Below are 8,064 nucleotides of genomic sequence, written 5' to 3' on the forward strand. Positions count from 1 at the left end.
TATTTCCAAAATGTATTTTACCTTAGTATTAGAGGAAGAAAATAAATGTTAAAAAATGATTCCATTTTAACTAGGATTAATATATTTTCATTACAGAAGAAAGGTGATAGAGTGCATTGTACTAGTGAGACTCTTTTTAACCAATGTCTTTGGTGAATAGCAAGGTATAATTATTTGATTTTTCTCTTACCAGATTTTAAATACCAATTATAGACCTTGCTTTTGTTTTTGTTTTCCACTACAGCTTAATCTCTGCCTGATTTGACAGTGCCATTTTTTTTAATTTAATTTTTTTTTTTTTTTTTTTACATTCTTGAAAGAGAGAGACAGAGCACAAGTTGGGGAGGGGCAGAGAGAAGGAAACACAGAATCCGAAGCAAGCTCCAGGCTCTGAGCTGTCAGCACAGAGCCCGATGTGGGGCTTGAACCCACAAACTGTGAGATCGTGACCTGAGCCGAAGTCGGATGCTTAACTGACTGAGCCACCCAGGTGCCCCGACAGTGCCAAATTTTTAATGCAACCACTATTTAATTTGGGACTAGGTGTCTTTCCCTTTCCTACCTGTCAAAACTGCTATTAGAATCTTCATTTTACTCCTTTAAATTGTGAGCAAAGTAAATGGGCCTGGAGAGTTTATGTTTTTTCCTGGAATTCTGTTTTGGTAGAGGCAGGTCCTATATCAGGACAGTATAGTTAATGTACAGTACAGGGCTCATGCCAGGACTCATGCCATCTCCTTACGTGAATAGAAACATTTTTATTTGTCAGATTATAAAGTTTGCTTTTAAGGAGGTTTTAGTTTTTGTTTATTGTGGGGTGGTGAACATTTTACAGAAGGCAATACTTTTATGTAGTAAAATGAAAATTTTATGATTAATTATAATTTCTCCTTAAATAATTTTGCCAAGTACATAATTTTAAAGGTTATGTTAAAATATTATTGATATTACTTTGTATGGTATATGAAGTCTTGAAGCATTGAGAAAAAGGTTGCTACATTTTAATAGTTTTTTATTGGCACTATAAGACATAATTTTTTATAACAATTTTGTGTGAAGAGTAACCAATAAAATGACTGAAATTAACAAGGTACTGGTATAATTTTTAGGGAATTATACATCTCTCAGATCTAGTACCCTAGTCAATTACAATTAATCAGTCACTATTATAAAATAAATTTAAAATATTGAAGCCTATTCTTATTTTCATCAAAATGACCTTATATGTTGGGAAAAGTTCACTTTTTATAGCCTTATAGTTAATTCAATTGAAATTTTTATCACATGCATCTATAAAACTAGGAAAATATAAAATTGGGACAAAATTTGATATTTTAAGAAGTTAGTTTGGCATATTTTTTTTTTTTTAATTTTTTTTTTCAACGTTTTTTATTTTATTTTTGGGACAGAGAGAGACAGAGCATGAACGGGGGAGGGGCAGAGAGAGAGGGAGACACAGAATCGGAAACAGGCTCCAGGCTCCGAGCCATCAGCCCAGAGCCTGACGCGGGGCTCGAACTCACGGACCGTGAGATCGTGACCTGGCTGAAGTCGGACGCTTAACCGACTGCGCCACCCAGGCGCCCCTAGTTTGGCATATTTGATAAATTGATAAGATTACCACTGTCAAGTTATATCAGTGACTCTGTATCTATTGTTCCTCAGAAATTGCCTTTGCAAGAATTAGTGTAAAATTGAAAACATACTCAGTGTTGAAAGTGGTCATTGTTGGGGTCTTTATGAAATAATTGCACCCATGTACAATTGTGAATTAAAAATGCACAGCACAAAATCATTTCTATTGTTGTTTTTAGAAGATCTAACATTAGTTTTTATAGTTTAGCATTATTTAAGTGTTTTAGTATATGTGAAATGTTTATTTGGTTAATTTATTTTCAAATGTATAATAATAAATATTTATTAAATATTTATGCAATGTTTAAATATTTGAAGTATATTTGAAATAAATTCTCCAGATTTTTACATAAAGGATTACTTAAGTGCTCAAAATAATTGTTTCACAGTTGATCTCTAAAAAATAAAACGTTAATGAAATATTCTTGTTTTCATTTTTATTAAGTAATAGCCAAATTTACCTGAAAATCATTAATGTTAAAATTATACCAGATTAAAATTATGTAATTAAAAGCAAGGTAATTTCAAGAAGTGTACACCTGCCACCAAACCTTTTTTTTTTTTTTTTTTTTTGGATGAAGCCAGCCTGAATTATTGTATCTTCCATTAGTAACTTGGGTAAAATGGAGAACCCGTGGAGGTACAACACTATATGGATAGTTTGGGATTATAAGGAATTTCACTGGGAAACTTCATTATAAAATATCTTGTTTTTTAAACATTTGTTATTGGATATTGGCTTCTTTAGTAACTACAATTTCGAAGAATTTATTGAAATTAAAAAATAGGTTGGGATGGTAGAGAAGATATTTTATTTCTTCAGTTAGAACTTTCTAAGCAAATTTTACTGCAACTTGGGACCTGTGCTGAAAGAAGCCTTTGAGGCTAAATTGTGAATGAATAAATAGTGAGAAACATCCAGAATGTAGTAGTCTGCTAAGGGCCACCGTAACAAAATACTACAGACTAGGGGGCTTATTAAATAACCAAAATTAATTTTTCTCACAATTCTGATGGATGATCAAGGTGGCAAGGTCCAAGATCAAGGTGGCAGAAGGTTTGGTTTCTCCTGAGGCCCATCTCCTTGGTTTAGAGACTGCCTGCTGCTTTCTTGCTCTATCTTTACATGACCTTCCTCTCTGCCTGCACATTGCAGGTTTCTCTTATAAGGACACCAGTCCTATTGGATTACGGCTCCTCCCTTATTACTTCATTTAACCTTAATTACGTCTGTAAAGACTCTGACTTCAAATACGATCACATTGTGGGTTAAGGCTACAACGTATGAATTTTGGGAGAACACAATTTAGTCCATAACACAAGAGATATTTATTTCTCTGGTATGCACATTTCAAGGCAGGGGATGAGACTTAGGACCATGGACACATCTGTGGGTTATAAATCTGGTCTTGACCCTGAAGACATATTTACATTCCAAAGGATAAGAACCCAGGATCCTTCCTGGGAGTATTTGTTTATATTAAGGACATAAGAAGTCTTCCCTACAACTGTCCTATATAGTCACCCGGATTCATATTTTGAACCTCCTCAACTACAGCACAAACCCTAGTATATTTAGTCTCTTAGTCTGATAAGCTGTTATCAGTCTGGCTTTCACTGGTCACCATACAGGTGAAATAGGAATGTGGGGAACCAGTGTGGTTATTATAAGCAGTAATTAGATCTATTCCTGCTTAGAAACTATGTACTTCCAGTACAATGTGAATAAACATAACTTGACAGACATGTTTTGTCTGAAATTATTGAAATTGTGTTCTGTTTAATTCATTTTTTTTTTTTTTGGTTATATATGTTCAGAAGCTTGGGATAATGAAAGTATGGGTTTTATTTTTTAAGTTTTATTGTTTTTTTACCCTACTGACTATTCTTTATCTTTTATTATTTTTAAAACTTTGTTTATATTTTTAAAGATTTATATTTTTAAGTAATCTCTATACCCAACATGGGGCTTGAACTTACAATCCTAAGATCAAGAGTTGCATGCTCTAATAACTGAGCCAGCCAGGTGCCCCTATTTTATTTTTTATTTTTAAGTTTTTAAATTTTATTTATTTATTTACATAATCTACACCCAGTGTGGGGTTCAAGCTCATGACCTTGAGATCAAGAGTTGCACACACTTCCAACTAAGCCAGCCAGGTGCCCCTTTGTTTTTTATTTTTATTTTAATTCCAGTATAGTTAACAAACAGTGTTATATTACTTTCAGGTATACAATATAGTGATTCAACACTTCCATATACCAACCATTGCTCATCAAGATAACTGTACTCTTAATCCTATTCACCTATTTCACCCATCCCCCCGTCTCTTCTGGTAACCATCTGTTTGCTGTCCATAGCTAAGAGCTATTTTTTGGTTTGTCTTTTTTTTTTCTTTTTCATTTGTTTTGTTTCTTAAATTTCACATAGTGGAATCATATAGTACTTGTCTTTCTCTGACTTACTTTGCTTACCATTATACTCTATCTCCATGTTGTTGCACATGGCAGGATTTTGTTCTTTTTTGTGGCTGAATATTCCATTTCAATTTTCCATTATCCATTCATTTATCACTGGACACTTGGGCTGCTTCCATTATTTGGCTATTGCAAATAATTCTGCAATAAACATGGGGGTGCATTTTTCCTTTCGGATTAGTGTTTTTGTATACTTTGGGTAAATACCCGGTAGTACAACTACTGAATCATATGGTAATTCTATTTTCAATTTTTTGAGGAATCTCCACAGTAGCTGCACCAGTTTGTATTCCCACAAACAGTATGTGAGGACTTCTTTTTCACATCCTCACCAACATGTGTGTGTGTGTGTGTGTGTGTGTGTTTAAGTTAATTTCTTTATTTTAAGAGACACAGAGACAACACGAGTTGGGGAGGGGCAGAGAAAGAGGGAGACAGAGAATCCCAAGCATGCTCTGGGCAGACTTAGGGCTCAAAGTCGTGAAACCATGAGATCATGACCTGAGCTGAAAACAAGAGTTGGACACTTAACCGACTGAGGTACCCAGGTGCCCCACTTGTGTTTTTGAAAGTCTGGGTTTTAGAACCAAAAGTTCAGTCTCAAGTGATTAGATGTCTCCTTTTGTATTTTCTTCTAGTTTAAATGGGCAAATTTTCCAAGTAGTTCAATTTAAAGTGCTAATAGGGGCACCTGGGGATCAGTCAGTTAAGCATCCAACTCTTGATTTAGGCTCAGGTCATGATCTCACGGCTTGTGAGTTCAAGCCCTACGTTGGCCTCTGTGCTGACAACACTGAGTCTACTTGGGATTCTCTCTCCCTCTCTTTCTGCCTCTCCCCCACTTGTTCATACTCTCTCTCTCTCAAAATGAATAAATAAACTTAAAAAAATGGTGCCTTTAAAAAAAAGGCATTATTACTCCTGTGGGTAGAAGATATTTTAAATCTAGAATTTCAGTTGTGAGGTGTGAGTGAAAGCAAAAATTGGGTTTATCTGAAGAAATCAGACCCTATAAGTCAGGAAATTATTGAAAAAGCATAAAGAAACAACTCTGGCCTTAAAAAGTGGTGAAATAATTTCAAAATAACACTTTCACAGTTTTTTTTGAACATTTTATATTTTATTAGGTTAATAATTTCTGACAAAAGAAATAATAGAGGTTTTGTACTTTTTTGGTCATTCATTTCTCTCTAGTCCTGTAAAGAATAAACATTTTCTTTAAGATTTTATTTTTAAGCAATCTCTACACACTGTGGGGCTCAAACCTACAACCCTGAGATCAAGAGTCACATGCCAACTTATCCAGCCAGGAGCCCCCTGGTTATGATAGTTAAACTGAGACTTGAAGGATAAGGGGGAAAGGGGCAGCTTGAGAGGGGCTGGAGGGTGAAAGGAAAGGCTTAGGGCATTGTAGGCAGAGTGAGCAGTAAATGCAAAAGCTCTAAGACAGAGGGATGAACTTGGCCCGTGTGAAGAAGAGGGAGGTCAATGTGCTCAGTGTGCTTGAGGTAAAATGAGTGAAGTAGGGGGTAGGAAAGAAGAGCTTGAGAGAGAAGCAGAGCCTCGATTATGTAGCACCTGTACGTGAACCTACAGTTTTGACATTACTTGAAGCGTAATGGAAAGCCATACAAGCAGAGGTAATAAACTGAAAGTCTGTAGTCTCTGCCTCAAGATAAATTCTTTACCTACCACAGTGTTTTGCCAACAATTTTAATTTCAAAACAGGGTGACTTCATATGAAAGTCCAGATCTGCAGCTTTTCTTGAAAAAAGCTGAAGATCTCTCCCTATTGGACTCCCAACTGTTTGGTGGAGGTTGGGTGTAATGCAGTGCTGGGGTTTTGGCGGGCAAGTGCAAAGGAGGCAGAGAAGGGTTGGAGTTGAGGCTATTTTTAAGGGAGTGATTATAATGCTAAACCAGAGTCCAAGCTGGTTAAGATGGAAACTGAAGACTAGAGGGGGCTGATGAATAGGACACGTGGTTCAATGGACTGATCATTTTACTGAGCTCAAAGAGCTATTGCCATAAGGGGTATTTTCTCGAGTGAGCCAGAAGAACAGGAGGTTGTGGTGGGAGAGGGCAGTGTCAGGGCTGTGGCTGCAGATGTGGCAATTTCTGGTGAAGACAAGACCCAGAGTGTAACCATGGGAAGAGATGGCTGAGTTGGGGTAGAGGAAAAAGTCACTGGGCATGAGACTTGAGAGATCAGAATAATAACAGGGATTGAAATGAAGAGAAAGACTTTAAGTCGGCTGCTAAAGTGTTCAATGAATAAAAGAGAGTGACCATGGGGCACCTGGGTGTCTCAGTAGGGTTAAGCATCTGACTCTTGACTTCAGCTCAGGTCATGATCTCACAGAGCGACCAAGAGATCACAAGATGACAGCCTCCATCACTCCTGACAGTCCTGAAGAGGGTAAGAGGGCAAGAGGTATTAGTAGCGATGGCAAGGAAGTTAGTGAGCTCACCTCCTGGTCCTGCGGTACACAGGTGTTTTAGTCATCTTAGGCTGCTGTAACAAATTACCAGAGCCTGGGTGGCTTAAACAGACATTTGTTTCCCACAACTGGGAAGTTCAAGATTAAGGGGCTGGCAGATTGGGGCCCTGTTGAGAGTCCTCTTCCTGGCTTACAGACTGTCACCTTTCTGTGCTCACACGGGTGGAAGAGATGCAGATCTGGTCTTTATTCCTCTTTTATAAGGACTTAAATCCCATTATAGGGGTTCCACTCTCAAGACCTTATCTAAACCTAATTACCCCCCAAAGACCTCACCTTCTAACACCATCACATCAGGGGTTAGAATGTCACATATGAATTTTGGAGTGACATAAATATTCAGTCCATAACACAGTGGAATGATTGACTTTGACTGGAAATCAATGCTAGAAACTGAGATGTTTTTGTGAGAGGGGGTCCTCATTAAATATTCATTTTTTTTCTAATTCTTTGGGTTCTGGGAACATTCACATTAATGTCCAATTAATTTCTTTTTAATAATCATTCTGCATAGTTAATATAAAACTTCCAATAAAAGTCTTACAAACTCTGTCTTTGTGTTCACGGTATTGTGGGAAATTGAGGGGCGGGCAATGAATCTAAGTGTGGCTTTCATGCATACCTCTCTACTCATAGAAGCAGCATATCCAGAGAGGTCATCAACAGCAAAAGGAGCAGGAGTCCTTGGTAAAGCTACCCCAGGAGAATGGTAAATCTCTCAATCTGCAGAAATCCTGCAGCGGCCAGGATTCTCCCATCAATCATTAGCGGGATGATGCTGAAATATTGAAAGGGACACCTTGAGATATCTGGAGGACTTGGAAACACCCAGGCGACTGATATCTGGGTTACAGAAAAGAAGACTTTAGGTTGGAAAGTAGGGATGTTGGATAGAACTGTCTTCAACTAGGACAGGAGAGAGAGCAGAAAGCATGTAGAGACAGGACACTGAAACAGCAAAAGAAGAATTGGGAACAGAATTGCCCATGAAGGAATCTTAGTTTTTCTACTTTTGAACTAAAGCTATTCAACATCTCTTAACACACATAACTTTTGTTTTTATTTGAAATGGTGATTAAGGATTTTGGTTATAGCATATCTTTTTTTTAATGTTTATTTATTTTGAGAGATGGGGAGAGGGGCAGAGAGAGAGGGAGACAGAGAATCCTAAGCAGACTCCTCGCTGTCAGCCCAGAGCCTGTCTTGGAACTGGAACTCATGAACTGTGAAATCATGACCTGAGGTGAAACCTAGTGTCCTACACTTAACCAACTGAGCCACCCAGGTGCCCCTATAGTGTATCTTTTTAGTTGGATTTCCCCCAAAACCATGCGCATTGCACCCTCTCTGGAAATTTATAGGGATTGATGTGTTTTAGCTGATTGCCTTTATCGGAAGCAGTGTTGTGGTCAAGTGTACAGACTGAGCCAATTCACTGAGCTGAATCCCA

The sequence above is a fragment of the Panthera pardus genome, unplaced genomic scaffold (assembly GCF_024362965.1).
Source record: "Panthera pardus isolate Hobbes unplaced genomic scaffold, ASM2436296v1 HiC_scaffold_16, whole genome shotgun sequence".
Lineage (NCBI taxonomy): Eukaryota > Metazoa > Chordata > Mammalia > Carnivora > Felidae > Panthera > Panthera pardus.